Below are 23,871 nucleotides of genomic sequence, written 5' to 3'. Positions count from 1 at the left end.
CTCACACCACACACCAAATCAATTATTTAAAGACTTTAAGGCCAAACCTTTAAAAGATAGACAAATAAGGCCTTACTAATACCCGACATAGGAGTAGCAAGAGAAAAAGCATGGAGATAACAACTGGAAATGTAAGAATTAAAAGAATTCAGTTGCATAGAAGCCAAGAAGGAAGAAAAAAGCACAACCAGTAAAAGAAAGTTTCTAGTAAGTAGACGTCTTCTTTTTTTTTTTTTTTTTTTTTTTTTTTGGTCTTTTTAGGGCCACACTCATGGCATATGGAAGTTCCCAGGCTAGGGGTCCAATTGGAACTGTAGCCTCCAGCCTATGCCAGAGCCACAGCAACTCAGGATCCGAGCCATGTCTGCAACCTACACCACAGCTCATGGCAACACTAGATCCTTAACCCACTGAGCCAGGCCATGGGTCGAACCTGCATCCTCATGGATGCTAGTTGGGTTCGTCAAACACTGAGCCACCACGGGAACTCCGGAAATAGATTTCTAAATAAACTGGAAGTGTTCCTATATAGGACAAGTCTTAGGACCTGGGTTTAGGTGCTGCAAAGTGGAACTTTCTTATAGGCAGGCATGGGGTGAAAGCTCTCTGAACCTATATTGATGTGGTTTCTCTAAGGAGTATTTCTTCCTAGAGGTTAGTATGAAAGGACAAGACTTGAGATTTCAACCTTGGGGAGAGATGCTCCCACAGCCCTTAGAAAGCCAAGCAGGGATGAGAGGGGCCCAGGGAAGTGGAGGTCTCTGAGCCAACAACAAAGAATCTCCCATAGAGTCTGGCACAGCACACCAAGGGTTCAAGAGTTCACCATCCGGCTGGTGATGAACTCCTCCTTTGCCTGGCTTGACTGCTGTGCACAAATCTCCCTTTGTGACCCAGCAATGAACTAGGTAGAGGCACCACAGGGTTCAGAATCCCAGGACCCCATTCTCTGTAACACTGAGAGAGATTAGGTAAGCATGTGCATAGCCAAATAGGACTTCGGCAAACTTCCACCTAGAAAGGGCAACACTCACACATCTTAATCACTGCCCATCAGCAGTGGAAATCTGGTGCTAGTGCTCATTTCTAGAGCCAGAGAGCCTCCCTTCACCAACAGGCAGAGCTTTAGCAAGTCTCCTAAAGGCTCTGGAATTGCTAAGCACTGTGTTCACTACCTTCAAGTTCTCTGTCCTTCATCCTCGCTCATCCAGAGCTGAGTGACAAGCAAGTTACCACGCCTTAATAATGGTCATGACTTTGGAAGACCCAGAGTATGAGTTCAACCTCAGGCGTGTGGTGAGTTTATAATGGAAAAGACAGCGCAATAGGGAAAGTCCTTAATACAGTGAGGATGGGTCATCTTAAAATGAGGTGGAGGAGTTCCCGCCATGGCTCAGTGGTTAACGAACCTGACTAGCATCTATGAAGACACGGGTTCAATCCCTGGTCTCGCTCAGTGGGTTAAGGATCTGACATTCCTGGGAGCTGTGGTGTAGGTTGCAGACATGGCTCGGATCCTGAGCTGCTGGGGCTATGGCGTAGGCCGGCAACTACAGCTCCAATTGGACCCCTAGCCTGGGAGCTTCCATACGCCGCAGGTGCGGTCCTAAAAAGACCAAAAAAAAAAAAAAAAAAATTTAAGGTAGAAAAAAAACTGGATGAAATTATCAAAAGCCCAAGAGCCACAGAAGATTTTTTTTAACACTCCTTCAAATATCCTTTTAAAATGCCTAAAGCACTCTGATTGCATGAATCATTTTACTTGGAGATAAAAGGTATGTTATTATCAGCAAGTAAAACAGCTTCAAAAGTTTGTTTTTTGCTTTTTATGACCATACCCATGGCATGTTTAAGTTCCCAGGCTAGGAGTTGAATCAGAGCTGCAGCTGCTGACCTACACCACAGCCATAGCCACGCCAGATGGGAGCTGTTCCAAGACCTACACCACAACTCAGGGCAATCAGTGGATCCTTAACCCACTGAGCAAGGCCAGGGATTCAACCCACATCCTCATGAATACTAGCATTGATTACCTCTGAGCTACAACAGGAACTCCAAGCCTTCAAAACTTGGTCAGTGAAATAACTAGAGCTGAAGTTTGAGAAGCAAAAATATCAAAGCCAGCTTAAAAACAAAAAACCAAAAAACACAGTTTTAGGAGCTTAAAAAAAGAATAGTTTTAGGAGCTTTCTTGTGGTAGAGCAGGTTAAGAATCCAGCATTGTCGATGCTGTGCTGTGGCTTGGTTCAATCCCTACCCCAGAAACTTCTATACGCCATGGGTGCAGCAAAGAAAAAAACAAATAAATAAAAGTTTTAGTTTCAATGTCAAAATTGAAATAGCAAGAAAGATAAAGATCATGAGCAAAAGCTATTCTGATCCAATAAACAATATTAGTCATTTCCTAGAAAGAGATGACATTGGACCAACTTAATAAGCAAGTTGAACTTTTAATCTAGCTGAACCTGCATGAATAGGGTAGGCAAACAAAAGCAGCAAAGCCAGGTCCAAATGCCAACAGAAAGCTGACAATCTAAAATGAAATATTTAATTTGCCACTGGAGTGGCCAAAGTTGTTCCAGGCAAGGAGACTCACAGAGGACCTATTTATTCTCTCTGAGCACCTGACACACAGCATTAGAAACATCCTCAATAGCAGTACTAACTAAGGAATCTTTCATACTCTGCTTTCTCTTCAGATAGTATAAATCTTTCGCCTTTTACTAACTAAGGAATCTTTTAAAGCACACTTGTCATTGGAGAAAATGTGGGAGTCAAACCATACCTCCAAAAGATAGAAATCCAGGAACTAAGAATTTTTATTTATTTGTTTATTTTTAATGTTTTGTTTTGTAGGGCCTCAGGTGCAGCATATGGAAGTTCCCAGGCTAGAGGTCAAATTGGAGCTACAGCTGCCAGCTTACACCACAGCCATAGCAACATAGGCTCGGAATCTCGTCTGCAACCTGTACCACAGCTCACAGCAACACCCAATCCACTGAATGAGGCCAGGGATTAAACCCGAATCCTTATGGATTCTAGTTGGGTTCATTACTGCTGAGCCACGACAGGTACTCCAGAACTAAGAATTTTTAAGACAGGCAAAAACAGCAGTAAAGGTACAGAGTCAAGGAGTTCTTGTCATGGCTCAGCAGTTAATGAACCTGACTAGTATCCATGAGGTTTCGGGTTCGACCCCTGGCCTCAATCAGTGGGTTAAGGATCTGGCATTGCCATGATCTATGGTGTAGGTCACAGACTTGGCTCAGATCCCCCCTGAGTTGCTGTGGCTGTGGTGTAGGCTGGCAGCTACAGTTCCAATTCAACCCCTAGCCTGGGAACCTCCATATACCGCAGGTGCAGCTCTAAAAAAAAAAAAAGAAAAAAAAAAGGGGGTACGTAATCAATACAAGGCTAAGAAATCTTTAAGATCTTGATGAGGGAGAAGAGAAAGTAGGAGATTAGAAACAGGGGAAGTCTCAGGCTATAAATCTGTTTAGAAAACTATCAAGTTCCTTACAGAGCAAAGCCCCCAACTAACACAGTACTGGGGAATTCAGAACACAAGGGCTAAAGAGGAAATACAAAAAGACATCCTATGGGAGTTCCCTGGCGGTCTAGTGGCTAGGAATTTGCACTTGCACCATTGCCCGGGTTCAACTGCTGGCCTGGGAACTAAGATCCCACATCAAGCTGCTGCATGCCACGGCCAAAAAAAAATTAAATTTTCTTTAAAAAGACATCTCAACATGTAAAAAACCAGGAAATGGATAAAGGGAAAGGAGTAGGCCTTGGGAAATATAAGAATCCTAACTGCCAATACTGCATATGCCTAAAGTCCATACAAAGGACTGGGCTATTTCAAATTGCCACACTCAGGGAGTTGCTGCTGTGATGCAGTGGATTAAGGACCTGGTATAGTCTCAGCAGCTGAGGCATAAGTCTCAGCTGCAGCTCGGATTTGATTCCTGGCCCAGGAATTTCCATATGCTGCAGGTGTGACCAAAAACACCAAACTGCCACACTCAGAAAGAGAAAGCAATTAGTATGATGTTGGAATTCACTTCCCCGGATGAGGGATGTAATACAAGCGTCATAATCAATTTCTTGATAGATTTTTCCCAATTGAGTTTTGAATTTTCAGGTTATGGCCACTAGTCACCTAGCAGAGATCAACTTCCACCAGTGAAAGGACTGAACCATGGACCTCCTCTTTTTCTTTCTTCTATTTTCTTATCTACCCCCTTCCCTCAAATCACACCACGCCTTTAAGAGAGTAATACCAATGTGGGCCTAAATTATACCTATTGAGTAGAGGGAACATCATTTCTGCTACTATATAAGAAAACTGGTGTTTACATTACAAATTGCAATAATGATAACAGATTTTACTTGGTTTTTAAATTCTGTGGATGTGGGACTTGTTCTAAGTATTTTGAAGGGCTCTGTTAACCTCCAGGGTTTGGAAATATAGAACACAGGGAAGGCTTGTTCCCGGAGTAACCCAACTGCTGCCAAAGGAGGTATATAATCAGTCAATGTGGAAGGGAACCTCTCAACTGTAGATAATGAAGAAGGAAACTAGACCCCACACACGTGAACGTCCTTCTAGGTGTGATGAAACAGAAGAACAGGAGGTATACACAATTGGAGTCTTGAACTTCTCTGAGAAACAAGGAATTGCCTAGATGGTGGGAGAAAGTTTATCAGTTAATTTTGCAGGATAGGAACAAACGGCTTATAATGTGTGCTTGTCATACATTTGATCAACATCCTGTCCTGCTCCCTTGCACAGGATTCTGGGAGCACCAACAAAACAGCATTCATTCCTAAAGATTGTAAGAGACTGATCTAGCAATCTGGTTGGTTCACAGTAGATACACAGAAAGAACACATCCACTGGTGAGACAAGCCCATGAAGGTGCAGTAGGGCCTTCCTGATTTCTCCCACACAGCACAGAAATAAAAACCAAAATATGAGCAAAAGAGTTAGGAACCCTAGCAAAACTCCAGGCACCTCTGATCCTCCCCCACTTTCCCTCGCTTCCGCTACCAAAGAAAAAATACCAACGGTGAAGCTCAAGAAAACTCATTCTGGAGTTCCCGTCGTGGCGCAGTGGTTAACGAATCCGACTAGGAACCATGAGGTTGCGGGTTCGGTCCCTGCCCTTGCTCAGTGGGTTAACGATCTGGCGTTGCCGTGAACTGTGGTGTAGGTTGCAGACGCGGCTCGGATCCTGAGTTGCTGTGGCTTTGGCGTAGGCCGGTGGCTACAGCTCCGATTCAACCCCTAGCCTGGGAACCTCCATATGCCGCGGGAGCGGCCCAAGAAATAGCAACAACAACAACAACAACAACAACAACAACAAAAAAAAAAAAAGAAAGAAAACTCATCCTAGGAGCTAGAGACCTGATGGCTCCTTGAGACGCCCTCCTTTGGAAAACTCACTTTTTCCCACTGGTTTCTCCATGGGAGCCACTCCTTTTACTACTATAGCATTCCGTGCATGTTCTCCTCTTAAGCTACTCCTTTGGGAAGATGAAAGAAGAGGAAGGATGTGGACTCTGAAAAAGGGGTGATAAGACATAAAACATTTCCTTTTTTACTGGACTGCCCTAGTAAACTGAGTTGTGCGAAGAGAAGTAACTCGAAATCCTTTGAACTTATTTCCGGGAGACAATCCGGGTGGTGGAAACGCGAAATGGAAATTCAATTTATCACAGCCTCCTAAGTGGCAAACGCATTGCCTGCACACCTCATAGATAACCTGGAAGCGGGTACGATCACTATCCGCACTTACAGAGAAAACCGGGGATCGGAAAGGCGAACTATCTCATCCAGGGAACCGAACTCGTAAGGCGAGGCTCTGAAGTTCCCCAGTCTCTCGTGAGCCAGAAGCACACTGGGCTGACGCGGCTGCCTTCCGCGCGGAGCACAGCCGAAACTACGGCCCTCACCCACGGCGAGACACACTGACCTGAGGGCGCAAGGGCAGAGAGGGACTGGGCCAGACAGGTCACACGCTCCGGCCTGGAGTCCTAAGCGAAGAGGCGAGTGAGAAGGACGCCTAGGTATCTTTTGGATGGTCTGGCTCCGGCCGCTTCCGCCCGCCAATGAAATCAAACCTCCCGCGCCGGAAGGGGCGGGGCTAGGAGGGGCGGGGCCCGGCGGGGGCGCGGTCGCGCTCTGAGCTGGAAAGGCTGGGCAGGAAGTGGGATGGCTGAGTGGCCTCAGGGGCTGCTGAGGGGTGACTTAAGGCCTTGGTTTTAAAGCTAGAGTACAGCCTATGAGGAAGCATGTGAAGATTTTCCTGGTGCCGTGGACACACAAAGTTTACACATAAACTTAAGTTCTGTTTCCTAAAATTGATCTGCAGTGAAGTCACTAGTAGCCAGAGTTCTTGTCTTCGTCCTCCCCTTGCTGAGTGAACCTTCTCCCATCCAACAAAGGATAAGCATACCTCTCCCCTCTCCAGATCTTACTAAAATGTGTTGCCATGAGGAATAAAAACCCCAGGGGCCAAATTGTCCATTAGGTAACTCAAGGTACCAGAAACACCAACCTAGCATCAGGGTAGAAGTCCCAGTAGGTTTCACTTTTTGCTCATTATTTATGCGAATTTCATCAGCTGTAAGAACTACAAGTGTAATGATAATCGCTCCAGAAGGAAAAAATTTAAAAATTATAACAAGAGGAAAGAAAATACTAAGTATAAGGTTATATACGTATTTTTTAAATACATTTTTTTTTTTTTTTTTTGCTTTTTAGGGCCACACCAAAGGCACATGGAAGTTCCCAGGCTGGGGGTCCAATCGGAGCTATAGCCGCCAGCCTACACCACAGCCACAGCATCACACAATCCGAGCAGTGTGGGCAACCTACACCACAGCTCACAGAAACGCTGGATCCTTAATCCCCTGAGAGAGCCCAGAGAGCCAACCCCTATCCTCATGGATCCTTGTCGTGTTCGTTAACCTCTGAGCCACGAAGGGAACTCCCAAACTATATTTTTTAAAGCAGTTAGGTTCACAGCAAATTTGACTGGAAGGTACAGATATTCCTCCTAAACTCTCTGCCCCTACCGCAAGCATAGCCTTCCCCCTTATCAATACCCCCCACATCTGTTACAACTGATGGACCTACATTATCACCCAAAGAATTTAATTACCATAAGTGTTCCCATACATTTTATGGGTTTAGACATGTATAATGACATGTCTCCACCATTACAGTATCATACAGAGTAATTTCACTGCCCTGAAAATATTCTACCTTGCCTGTTAAGTGGAATAGTGTTACATATGTATTTTTATTGCAATGAAACACAGTATGGCACTGGATAAAGGATTTTCAAGCAAAAAACAAAAATTACACTAAGATAACATTCTGTGAAATGGAAATATGAGAAAGGAGGGGAAACCAGCAAGTTAAAAAAGAAATTGTATATTTTGTGTGTTTTTTATGTCCGCATCTTTGGCATATAGACGTTCCCGGGCTAAGGGTTAAATAGGAGCCACAGCTGTCCACCTAGGCCATAGCCACAGCCACACCATGCCAGATCCTAGCCAGATCTGCAACCTACACTGAAGGTCAGGGCAACACCAGATCCATTAACCCACTGAGCCAGGCCAGGGATCGAGCCAGGCCAGGGATCGAGCCAGGCCAGGGATCAAGCCAGCTTCCTCGTGGATAGCAGTCAGGTTCTTAACCCGCTGAGCCACAACATTAACTCCTGTTTGTGTATTTTTTTATTGGATGATACTGGGGATCAAATCATTTCCATATTTCCAATCCACTGAATATCTTTAAAGGAGGTAGTTCTTTACTTTCAAGAGGTTTGCAATAATCAGCCTTCCAGAAAATTACAATAATCCAAAAATTACCACCGTTGTGACTATTCAAAATTACGAGATGGTACATTGTGAGAAGCCTTTCGATGTTTACAGCTCCATCTCCAGCTTTATGAAAATACAGTTGAAATGAAAATGGCTGGGTTTTGAAGATGACACGGCTCTAAAAACCTTGGAAGCGGTGCAAAGGAAGCTTTGTGCAACTTTTGGAGAGAATCAGGCTTAGCAAGACCTCAGCGGTTCCCTAGTTAGTCCTTAAACTGCCCTGGCCTCCCACCTGAGCTAAACCAGCAATCTCTGTGGTCAAGTAAGCACAGAGCGGTTCCTCTCTTGCCCACTCCTTGTGCTGGCCACGCGTGAACAATAGCATTGGTACTGGAAAGATGGCAGAGGAAGGGTGAAGAAAAAAAGAATTTTTTGTTCCATAAAAACCACCTGAAAAACAAGGCGGCCCCCAGGCTAAGCAGGCTCTTTTGCGAAAGAAGGAGCAGAGGAAAGGAAAAGAGCTCAAGTGTAAGCAACTAGAATGCTCCCTACATGATTCCTGGCGGTAACTACTAGAAGGGAAACCTCATGGATAGGAAGTGCCAGATAAATATTCTCTGCCTTTTGTGGTATGCATCCAAAGGATTAATGGGGTGAGTTTACTGGTGTCGAAGACCATTGCAAGACTTCATCTAAGATTTTCAGTGGTGCCTTTGTGCAAGTAACCCATCAAACTGTGAAAATGCTTCTTCCAGTGGAACCTAATGTGACCTGGGGATTTCCAAACTGAAATCTGTTGGGGAACTTTTCTTGAAACATGGACAAGCCAAAGTCAAGTATAAAATCATTCCTCTGACAAAAAACCCAGTAACTGAAGAGGATCTGGGGAAATTTAGTGTCATTTGCTTGGAAGACCTCATTCATCAAATTGCCTTCCTGGGCAAGAATTTTCAGGCAGTCTCAGGGTTCTTATGCCCTTTCCAACTCTCAGTGGCTGGTCATGCCACCAGGAACAGAGTGGGCTTCCTCAAGGTGATGGGTTCACCTGGCTATGAGATGAACAGGTCAATCAGCTCATCCAACAGCTGAACCAAACCCCAGACTATCTGAAAGCAGAGTGCATTGGACATGTGTTTTTTGTTTGTTTGTTTTTGTGTGTCTTTTTGCCGTTTCTTGGGCCCCTCCCACAGCTTATGGAAGTTCCCAGGCTAGGGGTAGTCACCGGCCTACACCAGAGTCACAGTAATGCAGGATCCGAGCCGCATCTGCAACCTACACCACAGCTCACAGCAATGCCAGATCCTTAACCCACTGAGTGAGGCCAGAGACCAAACCCGCAACCTCATGATTCCTAGTTGGATTCGTTGATCACTGAGCCACGACGGGAATTCCTGGACATGTGTTTTTGTTTGGGGAATTGTTATCCAATATCTTCAAAGGATGTTATTTTCTCCTGTATCTTCAGAAACTGGAGGGGAAGGGTCAGGGAAAAGATGACGGAGTTCACGGCAGGCACTTTTCATCCTACCCAAGTTCCAAGGAAGAGTTCCTGTGTGTTTTCGGCATTGGCCACCATCCACCTCTGAAACCAGCAAAGGACTCATGCCATGGAGGAGGGAGTCCTGCTTTGTCACATCTTCTGTTCTGGGGTTTAATGTTGGTGAATGAATACAAGACAGCAGTGGACCAACCCCAGGGGCATACTTGAACCTGGGTTTCCTAGGGACTTGTTTTGCAAAAAAAAAAAAAAAAAAAAAAAAAATTGAAATTCAATTAGAAAGAACATAAAAGCAATGCTCTCTGCTGTGATGAGTCCATGTTCTAACTTCAGGGACAGCTTTGTGAACTCTCAGGCTTGACTGGCTCTAAGTGTATCTGGTGGCTTTTTCTTGCCTGCACCTCGCTTAATATTTTCTCTAGCTCAAGATTTTAACCTGTTCTTGGATCTACAACAAGCAATGGACACTTTCTCCAGAAAAATATGCAGAAACTCCAGCTTTCTCTTGAAAGTTTGGGGTGTTCGTAGACCCTACTTGGGAATCATGCACCTTATGTAAAGAAGTCCTGTGCTATGGTGTTGGTCACCCAGACCCTGACCTTGCTAGTCTCTTCTGGTTCTGTGCCCTACGGAAGACCAAAGCTTACCAAGGTAGTTTCCCTTCACGCCAAGTGTGTGTTTCCTATTAAGAACCCGATGGTTGGAGTTCCCATCCTGGCTCAGTGGTTAACGAATCCGACTAGGAACCATGAGGTTGCAGGTTCGATCCCTGGCCTTGCTCAGTGGGTCAAGGATCTGGCGTTGCCATGAGCTGTGGTGCAGGTTGCAGACGTGGCTCAGATCCCACGTTGCTGTGGCTGTGGTGTAGGCCAGCAGCCACAGCTCCGATTGACCCCTAGCCTGGGAACCGCCATATGCCGCAGGATCAGCCCTAGAAAGAGAAAAAAGAACCCGATGGTAGATTGCTGAGTCTTTGCGCCAACTCTGACTCAGGGAAATGCCCACCATTTAGTTGTGCTGGGTTCAAGATGAAATTTTCTGCTTGATCAGGTTTTTTTTTTTTTTTTTTGTCTTTTTGCCTTTTCTAGGGCCACTCCCACGGCATATGGAGGTTCCCAGGCTAGGGGTCCAATCAGAGTTGTAGCCACTGGCCTATGCCAGAGCCACAATGACAAGGGATCTGAGCTGCAGCTGCAACCTACACCACAGCTCATGGCAACACCGGATCCTTAACCCACTGAGCCAGGCCAGGGGTCGAACCTGCAACCTCATAGTTTCTAGTCGGATTCGTTAACAACTGTACCACAACGAGAACTCCTGCTTGATCAGTCTTTTTCTTAAAACCCAAAACAGGAAAGAGGGAACCATTTCCTTAGTTGGGCATGGATGAAATTAGCCCTATTTAGTGTTTTATGCCTCAGGCAAAGAGTTCAATGGACCCTTTCCTTATATAGTTTAGAATCCAGAAGTATTGCCTTGTACCTTGCAGGTAATGATGTAGACCAATGCTAGGGCTCCTGGTGATGTTAGACCTAAAAAGGGAGAGTCTGATCCTGCTTGTGTTTGTCATCAGTGTCCACTCCAAAAAGGGTCTTCCATCTACTCCTGTCACTCACTTAGTTGCCCCAACTTGCCATCTCAGCCATTGGTGAGGGTATGCCAGGCCCAGCTTGAGAGCTGAAAATATGCTTAACTGTTGTGTCCCCTGGTCCTTTAAGATCAGCTCTGCTGGGAAGTTCCTGGCATGGCTCAGTGGTTAATGAGTCTGTCTAGGAACCATGAGGACTTGGGTTCAATCCCTGGCCTTGCTCAGTGGGTTGAGGATCCGGCGTTGCCGTGAGCTGTGGTGTAGTTCGAAGACTCGGCTTGGATCTGGCATTGTTGTGGCTGTGGCGTAGGCCCATGGCTACAGCTCCAATTAGACCCCTAGCCTGGGAACTTCCATATGCTGCAGGAACAGCACTAGAAAAGGCAAAATGACAAAAAAAATATCAGCTCTGTTGTCATTGTGGTTCATGGGGTGCTCAAACACAGCTGTAGCATTGAGTTGGAGGTATTAATAGCGCCATAAAATGTGCCAGATTATGAGGTAATTAACTTGATTGGCTCAAGAGTTAATCTTCCAGGATTAGCTCCTACAGATGTTACTCTTATACTGAAGCATTGAGAAATCAGATTAATTTAAAATGATACATCAGCAGTTTCAGCTGGGGCACAGTGGGTTAAGAATCTAACTGCTGCTGCTCAGGTCCCTGTGGAAGTAGGGGTTCAATCGCCCGCCTGGTGCAGTGGGTTGAAGGATTGTACATTGCCACAACTATAGTGTAGGTTGCACTTGTGGCTTGGACTCAGTCTCTGGCCTGGGATCTTCCATTTGTCATGAGTGTGGCCGTAAAAATTGTTTTAAAAACTGAAATAAAATGATGGGAAGTTCACTTTGTGGTGTAATGGAAATGAATCCAGCTGATATCCATGAGAATGAGGGTTTGATCTCTGGCCTCACTCACTGGGTGGAGGAACCGTGTTACCATCAGCTGTGGTGTAGGTTACAGATGCTGCTCAGATCCCAAGTTGCTGTGGCATAGGCTGGCAGCTGTAGCTCCAATTCAACCCCTATTCTGGAATTCCATATGCTACTGCTGCAGCCCTAAAAAAATTAAATTAAATTTAAAAATGATGTATCAAAATGTCATAGGAAAAGAGCAGTTGTGAATGTGGAAACTCAGGGTTAATATCCCAAATCTGTCTTATACTTAATATGGGAATGTTTCCACTCTCATTTGTAAATCGGGGCTAGTATAGTCCAGTCTGTCTCAAATGGTTAAGAGTACTAGGCAAAATAACAGTTTTTAACTTAGAATTTTATATAAATAAAGGAGGTGATAATTTTTTTTAATTATGACCAGAAAATGTAGATATCTACTTAGAGTTTTTCAAAATTATGTTGAAAGTAGATATTCAAAACAGTTTGAGGAGTTCCCTTTGTGGCTCAGTGGTTAACGAACCCGACTAGGATCCATGAGGATGCAGGTTCAATCCCTGGCCTTGCTCAATGAGTTAAGTATGAGCTGTGGTGTAGGTCGAAGATATGGCTCGGATCCCTATGGCTCTGGTTCAACCCCTAGCCTGAGAACTTCCATATGTCACAAGTGCAGCCCTGAAAAGCAAAAAGAAAAGAAAAGAAAAACAGTTTGAGTATCGAAGAACTAAGGAGGGTAATTATGCTGCAAAAGAAAACAGTTGAGTGCAGGGAGGCTGGGCTCTGAGCCGTGGGGCCTGACCTGAAAGAAGTGCCTGCCCCTCTGTGAACCTGTTTCCTCAAATGGACAACAAGGAACTTAGCTATGATTTTTTTTTTTCTTTTTGCCTTTTCTAGGGCCACTCCTGTGGCATATGGAGTTCCCAGGCTAGGGGTCTAATTGGAGCTGTAGCCACCGGCCTACGCCAGAGCCACAGCAACACGAGATCTGAGCCACATCTGCAACCTACACCACAGCTCACAGCAACACCGGATCCTTAACCCACTGAGCAAGGCCAGGGATCAAACCTGCAACCTCATGGTTCCTAGTCAGATTTGTTAACCACTGCACCACACCGGGAACTCCTGATTCTTTTGCTCTCTGTTTCTTGAGTCACTAACTGGGTGGGTCAGGCCATTTGGGATGTAACAGCTCTACCAATAATAACACTATTAGCAGCAATCATAAAAACCCTCCACAACTTTTGGAACAATTAATGTGCACTTACATACATCGTCTCTGTAACCAAATACCTGCCCTCCACACACACGGTGATTTGTGCTATTCATTCTTTCATCAGTCACCAGTGTCTCTATCATCTGCCTCACTCTATTCAAGGCAATGCCGGAGAAAGGAAGAAAAGAAATATGGCTTCTTTTAATCGAGGAAGCTCAAAGACATAATAGCCAGATCGATAGACCACAGACTCTCATAAAGAGCCAAACAGAAGCATGTAACACAGGTGCCTAGAGCCGTGCTGGCTCGAGTTCCAAATGGGGGGCAACTATTTCTGACTCAGGGGATTGAAGTACTTTGTACTGGAGTTAGGCCTTGGGAAAAAAAAAAAAATTGAAAAATTTGACGAGAGAAGAGCATTCCTCAGATGAGGAAGCTCTGTGTGCCTAAGTGCAGAGGCAAGAAAACACAAGTCTCCTGGGAGAAAGGAATGCTGGGTGGAGCACAGGAGATGGGGTGTGGCTGGAAAGGAAGAGCCAGTAATCTGGGAACATTTCGTGAATGGCCTGTGTGCAAGGCTAGTGTTGAGAGGGGTGTTGACCAGGAAAAGGAAATGAGCAGTGGTGCATTTCAGAGAAAGCCCAGACAGCCACTCTGCCCGCATAGAACCCGGGGCTGGTAAGGCAGAATGAGAGCTGTGCTTCTCTGGTGGTGGAATGAATGCCTGAATGTCAGCAATTATTTGTGTCTGAGTCATCTGTGGGGATGGGAAGCCAAGGCTTCAGTCCATTCACAGCAATACTATGTCCCCTATGGGGCCATTCATGATAGCACGCCTCAGGCTACAAACCATGCCTGGGAAGCCACAAAATTAATTTGGGGCCATAGTCCTGCTAGAAAAAGAGTTACCTCCAAAACACCTATTAAAAATACTTCAAGGAGTTCCCTTGGTGGCGCAGTGGTTCACGAATCTGACTAGGAACTATGAGGTTTCAGGTTCGATCCCTGGCCTCGCTCAGTGGGTTAAGGATCCGGTGTTGCTATGAGCTGTGGTCTAGTTTGCAGACGAGGCTCAGATCCTGCATTGTTGTGGCTCTGGTGTAGGCTGGTGGCTACAGCTTCAATTCGACCCCTAGCCTGGAAACCTCCACATGCTGCGGGTGTGGCCCTAGAAAAGGCAAAAAGACAAAAAAAATAAGTTAATTTAAAAAATAAAAATAAATAAAAACACTTCAGGAATTTGAATTTGAAAACTACGTTGGGAGTTTGTTGTTTCCTAATTTTGATAATTAAATTGTCATTGTGTAAGGAAATGTTCTTGTCTTTAAGAAAACAGAGGGGGACAGGAGAAGGATGGTGATCATAGTCTCAAATGTAGAATTAGTGAATCTGGAGTTCCCGTCATGGCTCAGTGTTTAACGAATCCACTAGGAACCATGAGGTTGTGGGTTCAATCCCTGGCCTTGCTCAGTGGGTTGAGGATCCGGCGTTGCCGTGAGCTGTGGCTCGGATCTGGTGTTGCTGTGGCTCTGGTGTAGGCCGGTGGCTGCAGCTCCGATTAGACCCCTAGCCTGGGAACCTCCATATGCTGCTGCGGGAGGGGCCCAAGAAACGGCAAAAAGACCAAAAAAAAAAAAAAAAAAATAGAATTAATGAATCTGGGTAAAATGTATGTGGGAGTTCTTTGTCATGTTCTATTCTTGCAACTTTCCAATATGTTTGAAATTATTTCAAAATTAAAAGTAACAAAAAGATTTCCCATTGCGGCTCAGTGGTTAATGAACCCAACTAGTATCCATGAGGACACAGGTTCGTTCCCTGGCCGCTCTCAGAGGTTTAAGGATCCAGCAAGGCCGGCAGCTACAGCTCTGATTTGACCACTAGCCTAGGAACCTCCATATGCTGCAGTTGAGGCCTTAAAATGACCAATTCACATAAAATACACTGTTAAAAAAAATTTAATATAAGGACAACCTGACCCCCTTGCTGTACAGTGGGAAAATAAAAAAAAATAAAATCTTTACAATGAAAAAAAAAAAAAAGAAAAAAAAATTTAATAAATTAACAAAAAAAGTCAGGAATATGTTTCTTAATTCTGCTTATCCCTTAGCACCTACACAGAATCTTAACATTAATGTAAATAATAATGATTTATCATTTGTCCTTTTTTTTTTTTTTTTTTTTTTTTGGTTTTTAGGGCCACACCTGCAGCATATGAAGGTTCCCAGGCTAGGGGTCAAGTCAGAGTTGTAGCTGCTAGCCTACACCACAGCTCACGGCAGCGCCGGATCCTTAACCCACTAAGCGAGGCCAGGGATAAAACCCGAAAACTCATGGTTCCTCGGTGGATTTGTTTCCACTGCACCACAACGGGAACTCCCTGATTTATCCTTTTAATTTCATTCTCTGCTAGACTCTGCACTAGGGATTGTATACACATTATTTCTAATCCTGCAGAGTAGGTATTCTTATTCCCATTTTATAGATGAGGGAACTGAGGCTCAAGAAATTTAGGATCTGGGGAGTTCCCGTTGTGGCTCAGTGGTTAACGAATCAAAGCCAGAGTCTGTGTCTGTGTGGCTTATCCAGCTTGGGACACAGTAGGAGCTCAATAAACTTGTTTTTGAAATACTGTGTGTGTGTGTGTGTGTGTGTGTGTGTGTGTGTGTGTGTGTAAACTCAGCTTAATTTTGAATTTAATTTCCCATTCTGCTGGTCTTAGTCTTTTTTTGTTTTGTTTTGTTTTATTGTCTTTTTGCCTTTTCTAGGGCCACTCCCATGGCACATGGAGGTTCCCAGGCTAGGGGTCTAATCAGAGCTGTAGCCGCTGGCCTACACCACAGCCACAGCAACTCGGGATCAGAGCAGCATCTGCGACCTATACCACAGCTCACAGCAATGCCAGATCCTTCACCCACTGAGCAAGGGCAGGGATCGAACCTGCAACCTCATGGTTCCTAGTCAGATTCGTTTACCACTGCGTCACGAAGGGAACTCCTGGTCTTAGTCTTTTAGAATCCACCCCTCGATTTCTTCCCCACCCATGAAGAGGATGGAGGTGAGCATCTGACTTTTGGTCGTGAGCCCAAGCCAGGGGTGGCCGCTGCTTCTCTCATTCCCGACAGCCAGGACTTTCTGCCTGGATGCTCTCTTCCCCTCTGTGCCTTCTAAGAGTGTGGAAATCAGGCAGCTCCTTCCTCTCAAGCTTCAGCTTTGCCTCTTGGGGCTCTCTATGCAGAAGGCAGGACTTGTCCTTCAGGACACCACCACAGTCCGCATCATCAGGACTTCCCTTTTTCATTCTCCAGCCTCAGGGAAACCGCTTCTCTTTTTGAAAATGGGGTTTGGGAAGACCTGCCCTCTTCCTCAGAAATGTTGTCTGTTCTTGGAGTCTTCTCTATTTTATGAGGGGGTGGGGGTCATACCTGCAGCATATGGAAGTTCCCAAGCGAGGGTTGAAATGGAGCTGCAGCGCTGGTCTATACCACAGCCACAGCAATGTGGGATCCGAGCCATGTCTGCCACCTACACCACAGGTCATGACAACACTGAATCCTTAAGCTACAGAGTGAGGCCCAGGATTGAACCTGAGTCCTCACAGATGTTAGGTGGGTTCAAAATCCTCTGAGCCACAGCAGGAACTCCTGGAGTCTCCCTATGGAAGGGCACACATTTTTGGACACCAAAGCAAGGAAGACTCCTTTGATTTTTTTTTTTTCTATCATATTTCTTCCTTAGGGACATAGGCAACAAAAAAAGGCAGCACCTTGAATGAAGGAGGGTATAGGAGTGGGAGATGAGTTGAGGGGAGGGTAGTAAACCACATGGAGAAAGGAATGCTATTAAACATCACAAAAATGTATTCATAACAACTCAGTACTTTTTTTGTTTTGTTTTGTTTTGTTTTTTATTTTTTTATTTATTTTTTCCCACTGTACAGCAAGGGGATCAAGTTATCCTTACATGTATACACTTTTTCCCCACCCTTTGTTCTGTTGCAGTACCTTTTTTTTTTTTTTTTTTGTCATCTTTTTGCCTTTTCTAGGGCCACTCCGGTGACATATGGGGGTTCCCAGGCTAGGGGTCAAATCAGAGCTGCAGCCACCGGCCTACGCCAGAACCACAGCAACACGGGATCCGAGCCGTGTCTGCGACTTATACCACACCTCACGGCAACGCCAGATCCTTAACACACTGAGCCAGGCCAGGGGTCGAACCTGCATCCTCATGGATGCTAGTCAGGTTCGTTAACCACTGAGCCGCGACGGGAACTCCAACAACTCAGTACATTTTAATGACATGCAAATGAATGAGCATGCACACCTGCCAAGGAAGAAGTGATCTTGCATTGTCTTCCTGCTTCAATTCAGCTGCAGCACTGTGTGGTCCTGATAGCCACGACCACCAGAAGAAGAAGTCATCTGGAGCATCATCTTCTACAGTAACCAGAGCCTCCAGATCACCCTCCTCGGGTACAAACAAATCTTTTTTTTTCAGGGCCACACTAGCAGCATGTGGAAGTTCCCAAGCCAGGGGTCCAATGGGAGCTACAGCTCCCAGCTTACGTCGCAGCTGCAGCAACACAGGATCCGAGCCTCGTCTGTGACCTACACCACAGCTCACGGCGATGCCAGATCCTCAACCCACTGAGAGAGGCCCGGAATCAAACTTGTGTCCTCATGGATCCTAGTCTGGTTTTTTAACTACTGATCCATGACGAGAACCCCCAAACAAATCTTGAAATAGCTTTAACGCTCAGTTCAGAAGTTATTCATGCCAGCCAGGATTCCCAAAATCTGAGCAGCTGGGTTGGAGCCTGGAAAGCCCAACCTATTATCTCTGAGGAATATTTCTAGATTCAAGTGAGGCAGCAGGTCCAAGGGCAGAAAGATTCAGGCCGGTACATTGGGACCAGATAGGCTGCAGCTGAGGCACAATTGCACCTGTCTGCCTGGCCTCTGTTGTACCCTCAGTTCTTGGCAATAGCTATAGTGGAGCCCTCCTTGCCGTGGGTTTGTCACAGCAAAGCTTCCTTGGCTCTGCCTATGGGATATGTGTGGATCTGATCTGAAGGACAGAGAGGAAGCCTGAGCCTAAGAAATGGCCTTGGCACTAGTAAGAAGGCTTGTTGACAGTCTCCTGAAATGTCCAACCCCAGAATCATGATACCACCATGCCCCTGAGAAGGGCATGCAGAGCCCTCAGGGGATCCCAGGAAGTTCACACACCATTCACCCCCAAATCTGAGGGGGCCTACCCCAGGCCTGCATCTTTCAGAATCAGGACCTGGATTCTAAGACTGTCCAATGAGCAAGCACGGGTCAAGCGCATGCTATGTATAGAAACAGAAACAAAAGTCATACCACTCACTCAACCTACCCTACAAATATTACTGAGCACCTGTAAGTCCTGATTCTTTTTTTCTTTTTTCTTTTTTTTTGCCTTTTCTAGGGCCACTTCCCACAGCACATGGAGGTTTCCAGGCTAGGGGTCTAATCGGAGCTGTAGTCACCGGCTTACACCAGAGCCACAGCCACGCTAGATCTGAGCCGCATCTTCGACCTACACCACACCTCATGGCAACACCCTATCCTTAACCCACTGAGTAAGGCCAGAGATCGAACCCGCAACCTCATGGTTCCTAGTCAGATTCATTAACCCCTGCACCACAACGGTAACTCCTGTAAGGCCCCATTCTTACAAAGCTTCCTTTCACTAGTGGGCAAGACAGAGACAAATACATATATAAGTGATTTCATGTCAGACTGTGACACTTGCTGGCTAAGAAAACTAAGCAGGGACAGGGGATAGAAAGTGATGCAGAGAGAAAGTTGCTGGGGTTTTTAAAATTTGTTCATTTGGTTTTTGTTTGTTTGTTTTTTGTCTTTTTGCCTTTTCTAGGGCCGCTTCCGAGGCATGTAGAGGTTACCAGGCTAGGGGTCGAGTCGGAGCTGTAGCCACCAACCTCCACCAGAGCCACAGCAACACGGGATCTGAGCCGTGTCTGCGACCTACACCATAGCTCACAGCAACGCCGGATCCTTAACCCACTGAGCAAGGCCAGGGATGGAACCCGCAACCTCATGGTTTCTAGTCGGATTTGTTAACCACTATGCCACGACGGGAACTCCCCAAAATTTGTTCATTTGTATTGAGATATAGTTGATTGACAGTATGGCATTAGTTTCAGATGTTCCAGATAGTGATTCAGTATTCTTAAAGATATACTCCATGAAAAGTTGTTGTAAGATAATGGCTATCTGTCCTTGTGTTATACAACATATGTATTCCTTGTTTATTTTATACATAATAAAAAGTATGTATCTTTTTTTTTTTTTTTTTGGTCTTTTGTCCTTTTAGGGCCGCTCCCACAGCATATGGAGCTTCCCAGACTAGGGGTCTAATTGGAACTGTAGCCACCGGCCTACACCACAGCCACAGCAACACGGGATCTGAGCCGTGTCTGCGACCTACACCACAGCTCATGGCAACACCGGATCCTTAACCCACTGAGTGAGGCCAGGGATCGAACCTGCAACCTCATGGTTCCTAGTCAGATTCGTTTCCACTGCACCATGACGGGAACTCCAAAAAAGTATGTATCTCTTAATTCTATAGTAAAAAGAGTTTGTCTCTCTTAATTCTGTATCCTATCTTGCCCCTCCCTCCTTCCCTCTCCCCACTGGTTAATCACTGGTTTGATTTCTCTATCTGTGAGTCTGTTTCTGTTTTTCTATATATAGCATCACTATTTATAATAGCCAAGGTATGGAAGCAAGCCAAATGTCCGTCAACGGAAAAATGGATAAAGAAGAACAGTGGTACATATATAAATAAACATACACACACACACACAATGGAATATTTCTCAACTGTAAGGAGAAAAAAAATGAAATTCTTCTGTTTGCAGCAACTTGGATGGACCTAAAGACTATCAGACTAAGTGAGGTAATACACAAATACTAACCAACTATAATGGGGAAAAAATCATTAAAAAAATACGCAAGGGAGTTCCCATCATGGCTCAGTGGAAACAAATCTGACTAGCATCCATGAGGACACAGGTTCGATCCTTGGCCTCACTCAGTGGGTTAAGGATCCAGCGTTGCCATGAGCTGTGGTGTAGGTTGCCAACGAGGCTTGGCTCTGTTGTTGCTGTGCCTGTGGTGTAGGCCAGCCACTACAGCTCTAATTCGACCCCTAGCCTGGGAACCTCCATGTGCCACGGGTGCGGCCCTACAAAGACAAAAAAGAAAGAAAAAGAAGAAAGCAAGCTACTGCCGCCCAAGTGGATGATGGTGGCTTGGATGGTGAAAAGCTGTTGGGATGCTGAATATATTTTGATGGAAGAACCCTCTTGGGGAGTGAGAAGAGAGGAGTCAAGGATAATTCCAAAGTTTCTGAGCTGAGCAACTAGGTGAATCGTCATGCCATCAACGGAGATGGTGATATATAGGAGTGGGGTAGGAGGAAGTCTGGAATTGAGAATTCTATCTGAGGCTTGTTCATTTTGGAATGGCAAGTAGGCAGCTAGAGAAGAGATTCTGGAACTCTGGAGATCCGTTGAGACTATAGACAGACTGGGGAGTCATCTGTGTAGAGGTGGTATTTAAGCTCCAGGACTAGATGAGATGATTAAGAAGAAAGTAGGAATAGAGAAGAGGTTTGTGAATTGCACACTGGGACGTGCCACCCACATGTGATCAGGAAGAGTGCCTGAGGCAGTCTAAGGACCAGCACATGGTGACTGGGAAGCCTGGGGAGGGGAGCTTCAAGCTGCTAGAAGATTCCAAATGAGATGAGAACTGAGAATTAACCATTCTCTAGGGGAGGCGGAAACAGTGGGAACCTTTCAGTGAAGCACTAAAGTGAATTGAGGAGAAAATGAAAGGTGAGGGGGCAAGTGATGAGCATGAGACCCCAGCAGAAAACACAGGGCATGGCCAGCGGGGGGTTTTAAGAGGCGTCTTAATGAAGATACTCTTTACTGGGGTAGGTGGAGTAAGAGAACTAACCGGGAGGCTAAGACTCCCAGGGAATAGAATAGTGGGAAGCTCAGAGTTCCCCTTGTGGCTCAGTGGTTAACGAATCTGACTAGGAACCATGAGGCTGTGGGTTCGATCCCTGCCCTTGCTCAGTGGGTTAAGGATCCAGCGTTGCCGTGAGCTGTGGGTGTAGGTCGCAGACGCAGCTCGGATCCTGCGTTGCTGTGGCTCTGGCATTCGCCGGCGGCTACAGCTTCTATTAGACCCCTAGCCTGGGAATCTACGTATGCAGCGGGTGCGGCCCTAAACACACACACACACACACACAATAGTGGGAAGCTGAGCCCTGAGGAGGAAGAGAAGATAATTGTGTTAACTCAAGCGGGTGAAAAGCCATGGAAGAGGGGCCACCTGGCACAGAGTTGTAGTTGAAGAAAGCAGCATCTGGAGACACAACAAACTAGGGAAGGAGCACGAAGAATAAATTGGGCTGAATTCAGTTGGAAGCCAGTGGAAGCAGCCAGTAAGGCAGCCTGGTGATGGAATCAACAGAAGCCAGCCTTCCAGGGCAGGAATGGGTGGAGAATGGATGAAGGGATGGAAGGGAACAGGAAAAAAAAAAAAAAAAATCAGCAGAGCTGTAAGCTCAGGGAGGGAGAGGACTGGAGGTGACTCCAGTACAAACCAGAAGGGAAGGTAGCAAGGTGCAGAAAGAGTTAAGAGAGCAAGTGTATAAACAGCAAATCCCAACCTCACCACTGTTTTACCATGGACACAGTGGCTAACATTCCTGCGGGTTGTGAGAATTAAAAAGATAATGGGAGTTCCTATCAGTGCCTCGGCGGAAAAAAAAACAGACTGCTATACCGTGAGGACGCAGGTTCAATCCCTATCCTTGCTGAGTGGGTTAAGGATCCGGCATTGCCATGAGCTGTGCTATAGACGGCAGACAAGGCTCAGGTCTGCAGTTGCTGTGGCTATGGTATAGGCCAGCGGCTACAGCGCCGATTCCACCCCGAGCTTGGGGTCCTCCATATGCAGTGGATGTGGCCCTAAAAAGACAAAAAAAAAATAATAATAATTAATGAGATAATGGATATGAGATTCTTGGGCTCAGTAAACTGTATCTATTATTATATGCTATAAATGTGCTTATAAAAATACAGCCTAAGTTTATTTTAAAGGTAGCTTTGAGGGAGTTCCCTTTGTGGCGCGTGGAAACGAATCCAACTAGTCACCATGAGGTTTCGGGTTCCATCCCTGGCCTCAATCAGTGGGTTAAGGATCCGGTGTTGCCATGAGCTGTGGCATAGGTCACAGACGTGGCTTGGATCCCATGTTGCTGTGGCTGTGGTGTAGGCTGGCAGCTGTAGCCCCGATTCAACCCCTAGCCTGGGAACTTCCATAGGCCGCAGGTGTGGCCCTAAAAATCAAAAACATAAAAATAAAAAGATAAAAGTAACTTTGAGGAGTTTCCGCTGTGATGCAGCAGGTTAAGGATCCCATATTGCCACAGCTGCCCTAGGATTAAATCCCTGGGCTGGGAACTTTCATATGCTGTGCGTGCAGCCATTGAAAAAAAAGTAACTTTGAAGCATCACGTTTACAAATCACGGTGATTTAATGTCGGTTCAAAGAGGAAGACAAGTCCTGCTTGCTGGGATCTCCTACGAAGTTTGAATTTGTGGCTATGCCTGCTGTTACCACCTGGTGGCAGCATACCCAAATCATGCTTTTTTTGTTCGGAGAGTAGACTCCTTTTAAAAGATTATGGATAGGCCGCGGTAGCGGCCCAAGAAATAACAACAGCAACAACAACAACAAAAAAATAAAAAATTAAAGAAAAAAAAGATTATGGATAGGAAGATGGCCAGACATTATGGACCTCCTGATGAAGCGTACAGCACCACTTTTGAAGTACGCTTATCAAAAAAGCAAACCTGTATCCAGTTCAGGCTCTGGCTCCATCTACCAATTTACGGAAAATACAGGAAAGAAATAGCCATCTTGAACACCTCATGAGCTTGCAAAGCAGAAAAACCAGAGTGTGGAAATCTCTACAGAAAACTAAAAAAAAAAAAAAAAAAAAAGTTCCCTTTGTGGCTCAGCCAGTTACCAACCCAACTAGTATCCTTGAGGATGCGGGTCCTATTCCTGGCCTCGTTCAGTGGGTCAAGGATCCAGCATTGCCCGGAACCGTGGTATAGTTTGCAAACCTGACTCAGATCTGGTGTGGATGTGGTGTAGGCTGGCAGCTGCAGCTCCAATTTGACCCCTAGCCTGGGAACTTGGATATGCCTCAGGTGTGGCCCTAAAAAAAAAAGAAAAAAGAAAAGAAAACAAGGAAAAGAAAAGGCTGGAAGAGGACTCTTCAGATTAAAAGTGACTGAAGAGTCAAATTAACATATTGCAGTAAAAAAGCATTCAGAGAAATATGAGCACTCACTGGACTTTGGATAATATTAAGGGATCACTGTTAAATTTGGGGGAGTGTTGGTCTGGTGGTTATATTTTTTCAAAGGAAGCATTTTACTATCTCTTTTTTAAGATGCATGTTGAAATATAGGTGCAATGCTAGGATGTCTGATATTCAAAATAATCTGCAGAGGGCAAGAGGAAGAGGAGATGGATGAGGAGGTAAAAGCAAAATTGGCCATGAATTAATTATTGTTAAAGTTGAGTAATGGTACTTTATGGTTCATTGTATCTTCCTGTATGTTTGTCTCCCAACATTCTAAGGTTGAAGCTCTAACCCACAATGTAATGGTATTAGGAGGTGGGACTTTGGGGAGATAATTAGGTTTAGATGAGATCAGAAGGATGGGGTTCACATGGTAAGGTTAATGCTCTTAAAGGA

The 23,871-nt window shown here is 45.4% G+C and overlaps 1 protein-coding gene and 1 pseudogene across 5 annotated transcripts in view; one reads left to right on the top strand and one right to left on the bottom strand.

The window, feature by feature from the left end:
• MELK (maternal embryonic leucine zipper kinase) overlaps positions 1-6,128 on the bottom strand; it is a 114,362-nt gene extending 108,234 nt beyond the window's left edge. For 2 of the 5 annotated variants that reach the window (XM_005660248.3, XM_021066086.1), the window contains exon 1: positions 5,979-6,128. The gene's annotated coding sequence lies outside the window, so the exon portion shown is untranslated. Of the gene's footprint in view, positions 1-5,449; positions 5,566-5,801 lie in introns of all 5 variants that reach the window. The other 3 variants (XM_021066072.1, XM_013993665.2, XM_003480551.4) reach the window with 3 other exon arrangements.
• On the top strand, positions 1,246-9,893 carry LOC100739249 (annotated as a pseudogene).

This window comes from Sus scrofa, chromosome 1 (genome assembly GCF_000003025.6).
Source record: "Sus scrofa isolate TJ Tabasco breed Duroc chromosome 1, Sscrofa11.1, whole genome shotgun sequence".
In the NCBI taxonomy this organism is placed as follows: Eukaryota; Metazoa; Chordata; class Mammalia; order Artiodactyla; family Suidae; genus Sus; species Sus scrofa.
The sequence above is the reverse complement of the archived record's forward strand: the minus strand, read 5'-3'. Positions and strand labels throughout refer to the sequence as shown.